We start from the raw sequence: 15,750 nt of genomic DNA, 5'->3' as shown, positions 1-15,750 counted from the left end.
TTATGTTTTCTTGAAGGAAAGTTTTCACGTCCTTTGCCCTATGGCAAGATGCATTATCATCTTGAAAAATGAAGTCATCATCACCAAATATCCTTTCAACTGATGGAATAAGAAAAGCGTCCAAAATTTCAATGTGGACTTTGGCATTTATTGAAGACCATCTCCATATCATCAACAACTGTGGAAATTAACATGTTTTCTTTAGGCAGTTATCTTCATAAATTTCATTGGACAGACACCAAACAAAAGTTCCAGCATCATCACCTTGCCCAATGCAGATTCGCGATTCATCACTGAAGATCACTTTTATCCAGTCACCCACAATCCACGATTGCTTTTCTTTAGCCTACTTTAACCTTGTTCTTTTCTTTTTAGGTGTTAATGATGGCTTTTGTTTGGCTTTTCTGTATGTAAATCCCATTTCTTTTAGGTGATTTCTTACAGTTCAGTCACAGACATTGACTCCACTTTCCGGCCACTTGTTTCTCATTTGTTTTGTTGTTCATTTTCTGTTTTCGAGACATATTGCTTTAAGTTTTCTATCTTGATGCTTTGATGTCTTACTTGGTCTACCAGTATGCTTCCCTTTTACAACCTTCCCATTTTGTTTGTACTTGGTCCAGATTTTAAACACAGCTTACTGGGAACAACCAACATCTTTTGCGACATTCCACAATGATTTATCTTCTTGAAGGAGTTTTATAATCCTCTCATTTGTTTCAACTGACATATCTTGTGTTGGAACCATGATTCATGACAATCTGCTTTGTGCAACAGCTCTCCGAGGTGTAAGCACTCTTTTTAAACTGAAGAATAATTTGCAAATCTAATCTGCTGCAGATGTTTTGTTTTTAAACTGCAAATTACAGTGTGATTCCATAATTTTTTCCTCAGATTTGAGTGATTCCATATTTTTTGATTTTTTGATCTAAAAAAGCAATTGTGACTGAGCACAACTATTATATTTGTTTCTTTTTTTATTGTTTCTTAAAGCCAGAAGGTTGACATTTTGAAAAATGATAGTTTTGTGGCATGTCTGTGATTTATTTTTTTTCTACAAAATTAAACAATTGACAGAACATCTTCCAAGAGTGGTGATTCCATAATTTTTGCCAGGGGTTGTATTTCAAAATGAATATATCTAAACTCTCCACCACTTTATTAACAACACAACAGAAATGCATATCAGTCTCTAGCTCAGACCTAGGCATTGTACGGCCCGCAGGCCATTCCCAACCGGCCTGCATAAGGTCAGTGGCTATTAAAAATCAGGCGTAAATAAATGTACATCACATATACCATGCCATATAACAGGATTGTTGTTATTTTAAAAGGAGCGCTATTTCTTTACCAGAGGTGGAAAGTAATGAATTACATTTACTCATGTTACTGTAATTGAGTAGTATTTTTGTGTACTTGTACTTTTTAAAGTAGATTTTCCAACCAGTAATTTTACTTTTACTTAAGTATGTTTTGTATTATTGATTGATTGATTGATTGAGTACTTTATTAATCCCCGAAGGGAAATTGTGAAAATTTCCCTTCAGGGATTAATAAAGTACTCAATCAATCAATCAATCAATAATACAAAACATTCTTAAGTAAAAGTAAAATTACTTAAGAATTGTAATTAAGAATTGTAATTCACTACATTTAAAAAAAAACATCCGTTACTGAGTAAAATAAACTGCTGCAGTCAATTCTGCGATGGAAAATAAACTGGCGTTAAAATAAAGGAGCTGTAATCTAGGTACAGAGTACGGAAGAGTGATTTTAAAAGTTTTAAAAAGTTTAGTAATGAAAAGAAGGCTGGTCTATAGAATCCACAATTAATGCCAACTTCTGTGGTTATTAGTGATGAGAATTATGGATCTTTGAAGGGAGTCGGATCTTTTGGCTCGGTTCCTTTTAAAGAGCCGTTAAAAAAAACTGGTCGGCGCTAGATTTGCCGGCTCAGGAGCAACTCGGCGTTCGCTCTGCGATCAAAACTCGTCTCTCAGTCGCTAAGTGTGAACTACCCAACAACTCGATCCGACCGGCTCGCCGAGCGCTCGGCAACCGGATCGAGATTTCTAGCATGTCAGATATCTGATCTGAGTTGTGCGACTGGCAGTGATAGCTCAGTGGTTAAGATACTGGACTAGTAAACAGAAGGTTGCCGGTTCAAGCCCCGCCACCACCACCAAGTTGCCACTGTTGGGTCCCTGAGCAAGGCCCTTAACCCTCAATTGCTCATTGTGTTCCGCCCATTGTGTAAGTCGCTTTGGATAAAAGCGTCTGCTAAATGCTGAAAATGTAAATGTAAATGCAGTGAGTGCTATGTCGAACAGCCAATGAGAACACAGGATACAGCGTGAGGAGAAACACAGGAGAGGAGTGTAAACAGGTGGGACAGGGGGATAATATCGTTTATATCAGAATACACCGGCACACACACGTTTTACAGTATTTCTGACTTGATCGTCCTCTACAAAACTACAAAATATTACTTAACTTACTTAACTTAATTACAAAAATATTACTTAACTTACTTAACTTAATTACAAAAATATTACTTAACTTAATTACAAAAATATTACTTAACTTCCAATATACTATTGAACAATACATACTGTTCGTGTTGTCAAATCCACTCAGATTCATTTATTTTTCCTCTTTGATTTTATGCTGCACATCAGCGCACAAAGCTACTTGTTGACGTGCATTTTTGGACGTGGTATCATTAAACCCCTCGTCACTTCTCGTGTGTTTTTGTAAAAAAAAATTATTTCATGTCGTTGGTGACTCCATGGTAATGTGTATGGGGTAGAGGTTTAAATATTGACAAATGAGTCAATAACCACCCAGCTGTGTTACTGAACTTTAATAAATGTACAGCTGCCTTTATGGTCAGATAATCTTATTCCTTCACATTCAGCGTTAAGCCCTAAACAATAATAACAACAAATTAAAAAACAGTTGTCACTTATAAATAAAAATCCCTTTATTTTTTAGTTTCTTTGATGTATTGTACAATCGTATCAGACGACTTATTAGGAGTGTTTTTAACTTTAACTTGCTCTCATCAGTAGAAACCCAGCAGTAAGATGTGTCTTCTAGTGCTTGCTGAGCAATTTCCACAGAATGCACTTGAGGTCGTGTGTTATCGCGAATAACATCACGGCTGTGATTCGGTCGCAGGCACGAGCCGAAGGCGAGAGTAACACACTCCCTTTCGTGTTCTATTGCTTAAATAAAACATTACACATCCCTAAATGTTTTAAATGTTGTTTTTTCTATTATATTTTAATTAAAAACAACTATTGTGAGATTTATATGCACTCGTCCTGTTTGCATTACACAGAAGAGACCCCCCCTCCTGTTAAAAAAGTAACGAAGTAATGTTTACTCTGAGTACATTTTAAATGAGTTACTTTTTACTTGAGTAGATTTTTAGACTAGTAACTGTTGTGCCTGTCTCTTTATTAATAATTCCAGTTCCACACGGTTATATTAACTTTATAACCTTATCTTTATTAACTCCCGCTACACTCATTCACTCATGCACGTAACATACACCGGTGCGAAGCCAACAGTGGTAAACCACACACACACTGTTCTCATGCCGGGCATGTCAAAATAAGAGTTCCATTCACGGTATATAACCAAATATTACATCTCCCTTCAACAAATTAAGTGTTGCGATAACACATAAAAAAAAATATATATATATATATATATACAGTACAGGCCAAAAGTTTGGACACACCAGCCAAAAGTTTGGACACACCTTCTCTTCAACGTTTTTTCTTGATTATTTTTATTTTCTACATTGTAGATTAATACTGAAGACATCCAAACTATGAAGAATTATGTAGTGAACCAAAAAGTGTTGAACAAACCAGAATATGTTTTATATTTTACCAACTCTACCTCTGCACAACCCAACTGATGGTCTCAAACACATTAAAAAAGCAACAAATTCCAAAAATTCACTCTAGACAAGGCACAAACATTCATTGAAAACCATTCCAGGTGGAAACCTAATAAAGCTGGTTGAGAAAATTTCAAAGAGTGTGCAAATCTGTCATTAAAGCAAAAGATGGCTACTTTGAAGAATCTAAAATATAAAACATATTCTGGTTTGTTTAACACTTTTTTGTTTACTACATAATTCCATATGTGTTCCTTCATAGTTTGGATGTCTTTAGTATTAATCTACAATGTAGAAAATTTAAAAAAAATTAAGAAAAACCACAGAAATGAGAAGGTGTGTCCAAACTTTTGGCCTGTACTGTATATATATATATATATATATATATATATATATATATATATATATATATATAAAAACAACATATGAACATACTCAGAAGAATATTGCAACAGTAGTGAACTGCACATCTGAACATAAATAGCAGATTATTTATTATTATTTTTCATAAGTCAAGAATCTGCCTTGGTTTAATGACACGTCCACATCTTGTTCTGAGTTGGGGCTCAGCAGGATCTGGTTCACATTCTTGGGTGTGCTGAGGTAGTTGTACTGCTGGAGTCTCTTCTCCAGGGGTTGTGTTGTTCCTGTTGACCTCGGGCTGCTGCAAGGTGGATGTAGATGGGTTGTCCTGAGCTATGAGAAGGTGTCGCCTATTCTGCCTGAAGGTTTGTCCATCGCTGGTTTTGATATGGTAGCTGCGTGGGGTCTCTGCTGGTCGTGTGACTATGGCTGGTTGCCATCGACCATCTTCCTGCTGGAAACGTATTGGTGCTCCAAGTGGCAGTGTTGGTAAAGGTCTGGCAGCTTTGTTGTAGTGTTGCCTTTGGCGACGCTGACATTCTTTTCTTTTGGCTTGTACAGTTTTCTGAGAGATTGTCTGAGGTCGGAGCTGTTTTGTTGTTGTGGGCAGGATGGAGCGCAGCCTGCGACTCATGAGAATTTGGGCTGGTGATTTCAGTCCATCTACAGGAGTGTTCCTATATTCGAATAGACTGAGATAGGGATCTTTTCCATCCTCTTTGGCCTTCGTGAGAATTCGCTTTACAGTCTGGACAGTCTTTTCAGCTAAACCGTTGCTCTGGGGATAACGTGGGCTTGAAGTGACGTGCTGAAAACCCCAGATCTCTGCAAACTGACGAAATTCTCTGGAATTGTAACATGGCCCATTGTCACTTACAACTTTTTCTGGAATGCCGTGTCTGGCAAATGTGCCTTTCATCTTATGAATGACAGCAGCTGTAGTGATGTTGTGCAGGCGTTCAATTTCAAAGTATCGGCTCAGGTAGTCACATATGATGATGTAGTTCTCCGAGTTCCAAGTGAACAAGTCTGTAGCTACAGTTTGCCATGGGTTCTCAGGGACTGCATGTGAGAGCATTGGTTCTTTCTGATTAGAATTGCGGTGTGTTTGGCATATGTCGCACTTCATTACCGTTTCTTCTATCTGTTGACTCATACCTGGCCAAAACATAATGTCTCTAGCCCTGTGTTTGCTCTTCTCTACACCAAAATGGCCTGTGTGTATGCGTTGTAGCATTTCTTTTCTGAGCTTGTGAGGGATTATTATTTTCTCACCTTTCAGGAGGATTCCATCAGCCTCTGTGATTTCATCACGGTGGTTCCAGTAGTCACTGATGAGTGGGGAACATTTTTTCCTAATTTCTGGCCAACCTGAACGAATGACATGTCTGAGGGCAGACAATTGCTCGTCCTCAGTCGTGGCTATCTTAAGGTCACCTAGCCTGTTTGTACTTACTGGCATTGTGCTGATGACAGTGTGTATTTGAGTCTCCATGTCCTCAGTTAGTGAACTGTCCTCATCATCCATGGATTTCCTTGACAGTGTGTCAGCAACCGGAATGTCTTTTCCTGGTTTGTGGATGAGAGTGATGCTGTATTTCTGCAGCGCGAGCAGCATGCGCTGTAGGCGTGGCGGTGCAAGAGCCAACGGCTTATGAAGTATTGACTCAAGTGGCTTATGATCTGATTCCACAGTTACATGTCGTCCGTATATGTATTCATGGAATCTTTTACATCCATACAGAACAGCATAAAGCTCCTTCTCTATTTGGGCATAGTTTTGCTCAGTACTGTTGAGAAGTTTTGATGCGTATGCAACTGGACGACCTTTTTGCATGATTGTTGCACCCAGACCATGTTTTGATGCATCCACTTGTAGTGTCACTTCCTTTTTTGGGTCGAAGTAGGCTAGCACTGGCCCTGGTTCAGCTGTTATTGTCTCCTTCATCTTTTCAAATGCTCTTTCGTGTGTTGTGTCCCACCTGAACTCCGTGTCTTGTCGGAGGAGGTGTCTGAGTGGTGCGCTCACCTCAGCCAGATTAGGGGCAAACTTAGCAAGATAATTTACCATGCCAAGAATTGTCTCCAGTTCTGCTTCATTTTCTGGTGGCGGCATGTCACGGATTGCTTTCACCTTTAGGGGGTCTGGTTCTAGTCCATTAGCTGTGAGCTTGTGTCCGAAGTAGCTGACTTCCTTGACACAGATGCGACACTTGTCTGGGTTGAGTTTCAGACCTCTTTCTCTGGTCCGACAGAGCATAGCTTTTAAGTTGCGGTCATGCTCCTCTTTTGTTTTCCCAAACACAATGATGTCGTCCACTATACCAGCCACACCCTCCAGGCCCTCATATGTTTCATCGATTCTCCTCTGGAATTCATCCTGGGCAGACACGATGCCAAAAGGGAGCCTGAGGAAGCGATATCTACCAAATATGGTGTTGAAGGTAGTGAGTAGGGACGACTCCTCACTGAGCTTAATGGCCCAATAACCAGATCTAGCATCTAATATGCTAAAATACCTTGCTCCAGCCAACTTGTACGTTATGTCGTCAAGCGTTGGGAGGGGGTAATGTGGCCTCATTATTGCTTTGTTCAGGGGTCTTGGGTCCAGGCATACACGGAGCTTGTTTGTTTTTGGTTTTTCACATATTACAAGTGCATTTACCCATTCAGTCGGCTCAGTTATCCTGCATATTATGCCATCTTTTTCCATGTTCTCTAACTCTACTTTAAGACGATCTCTGAGGGCAAAAGGTACTCTCCTTGGGGGACAAACTACTGGTGCTACGCTGGGGTCTATTCTGAAACTGCACTCACCCTGAAATGCACCAATTCCTTTAAAAACATCTGAGTACTCACTCAATATGTCGGTTGGCTTGTTCATGGGCTCTTTGTTGCTTGTAGCAGAAATCGCATAGACCACCTTTATGAGTCCAAGGGCTTTGCATGTTTGTAGCCTAGGATGGGTGGGCTGTTGCAGTCTACAACATAAAACTTCTGTGTTGTTGATCTGTCTTTGTATCTGCTTACAAGGGTGCAGTAACCAATCACTTTCAGTGGATGCCCTCCATAGCCATACAGCTTGTGTTTGTCTTTTTTCAGTGTGCTGGACATTAGCTTATTAAAGTCTTTTGTGGGTATCACGTTTGTTTGTGCACCAGTGTCCAATTTAAATGTCAGTTTTGCATTACCTGGTCCCAGTTCTATGTCTGCATATGCACTGTCCTCGTCCTCCTCTTCTGCTGCTGTAACGGTGTCTACAAACAGCTCAGAGTCAAGATCTTCCTCAGTTTCTTTTACAGAATGCACTTCTTTGTGCCATCTTTTGGGTGGAGTATAGGAATTGGATCTGCATGCTTTTGCAAAATGGTTATATTTTTTGCACTTTAAGCACTGCTTCCCCTTTGCTGGACACTCTGTCTGTTTGTTGTGGTGGCCTCCACACCTACCACAGGCTTTATTGGGCACTTTCTGGCTTTCATCTGGTCTATTGGCTTGTTTAGCAAAGCTATGTTTACCAGTTTTTCGGTGTATTGCATGCACCTCGTGGCTGTCACTAGCCATGGCTTTTAGCTGGAGCTGAGCTAGCTCGTAGGAACGGCCTATGTCGATAGCTTTATCTAGTGTTAGGTCGGGTCCTTGGCTCAGTAGCTTTTCTCTGACTTTGGGAGAGTTTGTGGCAAAAACAATTCGGTCCCGGACCATTTCATCACTGTTAGCATAATCACAGTCTTTAACGAGTAGTTTGAGCTCTGTGACAAAATGCTCGAATGACTCACCGCTCCCCTGTATCTTCTCGTGGAACTTGTATCTGGCAAAGATAGGGTTAGCTTTCAGCGTGAGGTATGCTGTGAAGCCATCATAGTATGTTTTTAGCCGTTTAGCATCATCCTCTGTCACGGTCCATGTGTTGCTTATGTCCCGTCCTTTGTCCCCAATCCACAGCAGGAGAAAACTGCATTTCTGTTCCTCTGTTTTTTGGTTGAGCGGTCCTGAAAACATGAGCTCTGCATGTTGTTTAAAACGGCGCCATGCGTCCGGCAGGTTGGACGATTGCCAGTCCATTTGTGGGGTCGGAACACCGAAAGCCTCCATCTTCTTTTTTCTTTAAAGATTAAGCCTTTTATTGTTCTTTATGTGGGTTCGCGGGTTATTCTGACACCATGTTGTGCCTGTCTCTTTATTAATAAAGAGACAGGCACAACAGTAACTTTTCTCGTAATTAAGTAAAAATTCATTAAAGTAATAGTACTTTTACTTGAGTACAATATTTTAGTACTCTTTCCACCTCTGGTCTTTCATATATAGAGTGTGTAAATCATGCACAAGTGTTATAAACAGTAATAATAACGTAACGACGCGTCCCCTGTTTTTCTGACTTTTGTGTTTGTATGTTTGACGTGCATGTATTTGCTCCATCTGCAAAAAAATAAACATTAGAGGGGAAGCGATTTCCAGTACTGGACGTTGTCCACCGCCGTGGTCATGTTACCCAGCTAGCACAATCATCTGGCCCAGTTCCCACTTTTCTATCGGCACAGTCGGCCGAGTGTCAGAATCGGCCGGAATCAAGGTAGCCAGATCCGGCCCAGTTGTTACCACAGCTGGGTTCGGCTGGTGCTCGGAGAAACGCGTGCGCGCCGACGCTGGTTGTCCGGCTGTGGCCCAGCGTCCAGTGTCTGATTCAGCGCCGGCAGAACAGCGTCACCATGGCAACAGTGCGACGCGAGCCGTTGAAAAAGAGGACTCGTTCGTTCGTGTGAGGTAAATAAACGTTTAATCTTAACAACTTTTTACTTAGTAAAATGTAAGCAGAAAGTTTATTAATGAGTTTTGGATTAAGATAGAGAGCAATTTGGAAATGGAAACTGTTAGGTAATGTTATCTAGTGAGTTTCAGGTTAACTGGTGGTCTGAACTGAAACACTTCAGGTAACGTTAGCTAAAAGGCTAACAGTTTCTAGCATTAGACAACAGCTGCTAAATAATTGAAGTTCACTGAATACTGTGGATAATGTTACTGTTATGTTAATGTTAGCTACAATAAGCAACAAGAACAATACTAATAATAACAATAACAACAAAACAACAACAACAATAATAATAGTAATACAGTAATAAGCAACAGACGACCTAACAACTCTGACTATACATCCACAAGGTGGGCCAACAAAGCAGGTGTGTATAATAATAGAGTTGACAGTAAGTGGACTCATTGTTTAAAAAGTACAGCAACACTGCTGTGTGTGATCCTTTTTAACCAGAACAACACACACTAGCACACCACCACCACGTCAGTGTCACTGCAGTGCTGAGAATGATCCACCACCCATAATACTTCCTCTGAGGTGGTCCTGACCATTGAAGAATAAGGTAAAAGGGGGCTAACAAAGAATGCAGAGGAACTGATGGATGACAATGGGACTGTAGATCTACAAAGTGCTTCTATATGGCTAGTGGAGCTGATAGAAAAAGAGTATACATACAAGGAGGTGGTTTTAATGTTGTGGCTGATTGGTGTATTATTTGGTATTGTACTTAGTTACATATGTAAAAGACCGTGGCAGTCTTTTCAGTGACTTTTGCAGCTGTTCTGTTTGTGTGACGGAATAACTGGAACACAATTATTATTATTTTAAACTTCTTTTTATAGAAAGTTATTTTAAAAGTTATTTGTAGATGACAGTTAACTTAACTGAAGTGTCTGTACTTTATTCTGTGTCTGTATATTATTTCTATTACGGAAAACTTTTTTACAGATTTTGTACAGATTTTCTATTTCAGGTTATTTACTGCAATAAACGAGCAGATTTACTAAAACCTAATAATAGGCTTTCAGTCTGTTAATCCCTATCTGAACCCCTATACTTCTGCAGGTGCAGTGAGACAGAATTCATTCTACAGCAAAGCAGTCGATAAGGAAATCGGAAAATATATAAAAAGATGGCGGCAGAAAAAGAAGACTGGAAAAAGCAAGACCAAAGACTGAAAAAAGCAAGACCAAAAGAAATGTGAAGAACTTTACCTATATATATATATATATATATATATATTATGTATGTATAGGATAGTATTAATATTTGCTATATTTATAAAAATTTAATATATGTGTGTGATAAATATCTATGGTATGTATATAGGATGTAATAGTAGATGTAGTAGTAAATGTAGTAGTAGTAGTAGTATGTTTAGTAGTATTGTGTATGCATAGTATAGTATTTATATTTACAATATTGTTCACTTTTATAATTATTATGCTTATATGCAATTACACTGCCTGGCCAAAAATAGGTCACCCCCTGGATTTAACTAGGCAAATAGGTAAGAGCCTCCTATTGGATAATTACTGCATGGGTGATTATGTTTTAGTTGGCAACAAGTTATTTAACCCTAACTGATGCAGTGAGTGGCTTTTTATTTGTTAACCATGTGGAAAGACACATCCTGTGGAAAAGATGTTCATCTGTTTCAGATGGGTCAAATTATTGGCATACATCAAGCAGAGAAAACATCTAAGGAGAAGCTGAAACGACTAAAATCGGGTTATGGGCACATCAGGGTAAGAAGAGAGGCGGCTGAAGTGATACACCCATCATGCCTAGTGCCTACCGTACAAGCCTGTGGAGGTAGTGCTATGATCTGGGGTTGCTGCAGTCGGTCAGGGTCTAGGTTCAGCAACGTTATGTGCCCAAAGAATGAGGTCAGCTGACTACCTGAATATACTGAACCACCGGGTTATTCCATCAATGGAATTTTTCTTCCCTGATGGCACGGGCATATTCCAAGATGACAATGCCAGGATTCATCGGGCTCAAATAGTGAAAGAGTGGTTCAGGGAGCATGAGACGTCATTTTCACACATGGATTGGCCACCACAGAGTCCAGACCTGAACCCCATTGAGAATCTTTCGGGTGTGCTGGAGAAGACTTTGTGCAGTGGTCCAAATCTCCCATCATCAATACAAGATCTTGAACAGAAATAAATGTTGTGACAAGCAGAAGCTTGTGGAAACGATGCCACAGCGAATACATGCCGCAATCAAAGCTAAAGGTGGTCCAACCAAATATTGGAGTGTGTGACCTTTTTTTTGGCCAGGCAGTGTATATATGTTATTTTATATATACAATATTCATATAGTTGTCATTTTAAATCACTTTTATTATATTCTGATAATAATTTTTTTTAAATATTCTTTATTGTTATTGTTATACTATTTGCTGCAATTATCTTAATAAAACACTTTTTGCTGCACAATCTGTAGTTAATCTGTAGCGTAAATCTACAATTTTTATCTATGAGGATGTGAAAGGAGAAGAAAATGGTAAATAAATGGTATCGCAGTGTTTTTGGGGCAATTCTGGCCCAGTTATGGGAGAGTCGGCGGAGATCTGGCATCCGGATTTGGGCCAGTGTATTTGGCCCGATTCTGGGCAGTCATTCAAAAAGAGTCAGAGCCGACACGGGCAGGAAGGGGGGGGGTCTCTTCTGTGTAATGCAAACATGACAAGTGGAAATAAATCTTTTTATTTAATTAAAATATAATAGACAAAACAACATGTTGATACAACATGTAAAACATTTAGGGATGTGTAATGTGTCATTTTAGTCCCATAAAACTTTTTCAAACTGTATAACCACTAGTGATGTAGTATACAGGCTTACCGTAGCCTAGTGGTTAGGGTACTGGACTAGTAATCAAAAGGTTGCTGGTTCAAGCCTTACCACTGCCAGGTTGCTGCTGTTGGGCCCTTGAGCAAAAAACTACTCAATTACAGTAACGCGAGTAAATGTAATTCATTATTTTCCACCTCTGATGTTAGTTTATACTGGATGATCACCTGACGTCCGAGAAGTCATTTTATTTATTCATATTGTATTAACGGCTCGTATTTTAATTTTCCAAAACCAACATTTTTTATAAGTTCAAAACCGGAAATAAACACACAAGCGTGTGCACATGCTGACGTGCGTATACATGCTTCATATAAACCGTGTAAATCAGGTACAAGTGTTGAGAAGACGGAGCAAACAGTAATAATAACGTTACACCACGTCCCCTGTTATATTATTGTTATATTACTGTACACAACTCAATTCTGTAATACAGGCAGAACTAATCGTACATGTCATGGTGAAACTATTACAACATCTAATGCTTTTTTTTAATCAGCGTTCTGCTTATTATTTACCAAATAACGTTTTGAAATATATTTAATTGTTGTTGCTCCTTGTTTACTGCAGAGTTAGTTCGTGCAATTTTATTCATTTTTGAATGTTTATTGGCGGAGAACCAGAAATATTGAATCACCTCGGTTAATGATTCGAATATTCGTACTGAATCAGGAATCACGAGTCCGAGATCTGAATTAACCCGGATCCTATGAGCCCTCTGATTGGCCCTGGCTCTGAGTGCACGGAAGATAAGTGATATCTGGATGCATTTTCATGCAGTAAATCAATCGCAATCAAGATGTCAGTACAAATGACTCAAGTGAACCGAATCACATTACTGAGTGACTCAGACTAACCCGAGTCCATAAAATGAACCGAATTTACCACCACTATGTGACATGTACGATTACAGTGTATCACAAAAGTGAGTACACCCCTCACATTTCTGCAGATATTTAAGTATATCTTTTCATGGGACAACACTGACAAAATGACACTTTGACACAATGAAAAGTAGTCTGTGTGCAGCTTATATAACAGTGTAAATTTATTCTTCCCTCAAAATAACTCAATATACAGCCATTAATGTCTAAACCACCAGCAACAAAAGTGAGTACACCCCTTAGTGAAAGTTCCTAAAGTGTCAATATTTTGTGTGGCCATCATTATTTCCCAGAACTGCCTTAACTCTCCTGGGCATGGAGTTTACCAGAGCTTCACAGGTTGCCACTGGAATGCTTTTCCACTCCTCCATGACGACATCACGGAGCTGGCGGATATTCGAGACTTTGCGCTCCTCCACCTTCCACTTGAGGATGCCCCAAAGATGTTCTATTGGGTTTAGGTCTGGAGACATGCTTGGCCAGTCCATCACCTTTACCCTCAGCCTCTTCAATAAAGCAGTGGTCGTCTTAGAGGTGTGTTTGGGGTCATTATCATGCTGGAACACTGCCCTGCGACCCAGTTTCCGGAGGGAGGGGATCATGCTCTGCTTCAGTATTTCACAGTACATATTGGAGTTCACGTGTCCCTCAATGAAATGTAACTCCCCAACACCTGCTGCACTCATGCAGCCCCAGACCATGGCATTCCCACCACCATGCTTGACTATAGGCATGACACACTTATCTTTGTACTCCTCACCTGATTGCCGCCACACATGCTTGAGACCATCTGAACCAAACAAATTAATCTTGGTCTCATCAGACCATAGGACATGGTTCCAGTAATCCATGTCCTTTGTTGACATGTCTTCAGCAAACTGTTTGCAGGCTTTCTTGTGTAGAGACTTCAGAAGAGGCTTCCTTCTGGGGTGACAGCCATGCAGACCAATTTGATGTAGTGTGCGGCGTATGGTCTGAGCACTGAAAGGCTGACCCCCCACCTTTTCAATCTCTGCAGCAATGCTGACAGCACTCCTGCACCTATCTTTCAAAGACAGCAGTTGGATGTGACGCTGAGCACGTGCACTCAGCTTCTTTGGACGACCAATGCGAGGTCTGTTCTGAGTGGACCCTGCTCTTTTAAAGGGTAAATGTTAAACAATTAATATTGTAGTGTGTTATTTGGGTTTTTCTTCATTAGATAAAACTTGTTTTAGAGAAATTCAATGAATATTTTAGCAGCTATTAAAGTTTTAAAATAGCTAAATTTTTGCACTGCTATTGAGGTGTTGGCTATGCTGTATTTCAATGGTATTAATATCATGGATGAAGTCAGTTTTTCATTAGGTATTAAAAGGTAAATGTTTAAAAATAAATATTGTAGTGTGTTTTGTGGGTTTTTCTTGATACAATAAAATTAGTTTTAGATAAATTCGATGAATATTTTAGCAGCTATTGAAGTTTAAATACAGCTAAAAACTTGCAATGCTATCGAGGTGTTGGCTATGCTGTTTTTCAATGGTATTAATATCATGGATCAAATCAGTTTTTTATTAGGTATTAAAGGGTAAATGTTAAAAAATTAATATTGTAGTGTGTTATTTGGGTTTTTCTTCATTAGATAAAACTTGTTTTAGAGAAATTCAATGAATATTTTAGCAGCTATTAAAGTTTTAAAATAGCTAAATTTTTGCACTGCCATTGAGGTGTTGGCTATGCTGTATTTCAATGGTATTAATATCATGGATGAAGTCAGTTTTTCATTAGGTATTAAAAGGTAAATGTTTAAAAATAAATATTGTAGTGTGTTTTGTGGGTTTTTCTTGATACAATAAAATTAGTTTTAGATAAATTTGATGAATATTTCAGCAGCTATTGAAGTTCTAAAACAGCTAAAAACTTGCAATGCTATCGAGGTGTTGGCTATGCTGTTTGTCAATGGTATTAATATCATGGATCAAATCAGTTTTTTATTAGGTATTAAAGGGTAAATGTTAAAAAATAAATATTGTAGTGTGTTATTTGGGTTTTTCTTCATTAGATAAAACTTGTTTTAGAGAAATTCAATGAATATTTTAGCAGCTATTAAAGTTTTAAAATAGCTAAATTTTTGCACTGCTATTGAGGTGTTGGCTATGCTGTATTTCAATGGTATTAATATCATGGATCAAATCAGTTTTTTATTAGGTATTAAAGGGTAAATGTTAAAAAATAAATATTGTAGTGTGTTCTTTGGGTTTTTCTTCATTAGATAAAACTTGTTTTAGAGAAATTCAATGAATATTTTAGCAGCTATTAAAGTTTTAAAATAGCTAAATTTTTGCACTGCTATTGAGGTGTTGGCTATGCTGTATTTCAATGGTATTAATATCATGGATGAAGTCAGTTTTTCATTAGGTATTAAAAGGTAAATGTTTAAAAATAAATATTGTAGTGTGTTTTGTGGGTTTTTCTTGATACAATAAAATTAGTTTTAGATAAATTCGATGAATATTTCAGCAGCTATTGAAGTTTAAAAACAGCTAAAAACTTGCAATGCTATCGAGGTGTTGGCTATGCTGTTTTTCAATGGTATTAATATCATGGATCAAATCAGTTTTTTATTAGGTATTAAAGGGTAAATGTTAAAAAATAAATATTGTAGTGTGTTATTTGGGTTTTTCTTCATTAGATAAAACTTGTTTTAGAGAAATTCAATGAATATTTTAGCAGCTATTAAAGTTTTAAAATAGCTAAATTTTTGCACTGCTATTGAGGTGTTGGCTATGCTGTATTTCAATGGTATTAATATCATGGATGAAGTCAGTTTTTCATTAGGTGTTAAAAGGTAAATGTTTAAAAATAAATATTGTAGTGTGTTTTGTGGGTTTTTCTTGATACAATAAAATTAGTTTTAGATAAATTCGATGAATATTTTAG

The sequence above is a fragment of the Trichomycterus rosablanca genome, chromosome 26 (assembly GCF_030014385.1).
Source record: "Trichomycterus rosablanca isolate fTriRos1 chromosome 26, fTriRos1.hap1, whole genome shotgun sequence".
Taxonomy (NCBI): domain Eukaryota; kingdom Metazoa; phylum Chordata; class Actinopteri; order Siluriformes; family Trichomycteridae; genus Trichomycterus; species Trichomycterus rosablanca.
The sequence above is the reverse complement of the archived record's forward strand: the minus strand, read 5'-3'. Positions refer to the sequence as shown.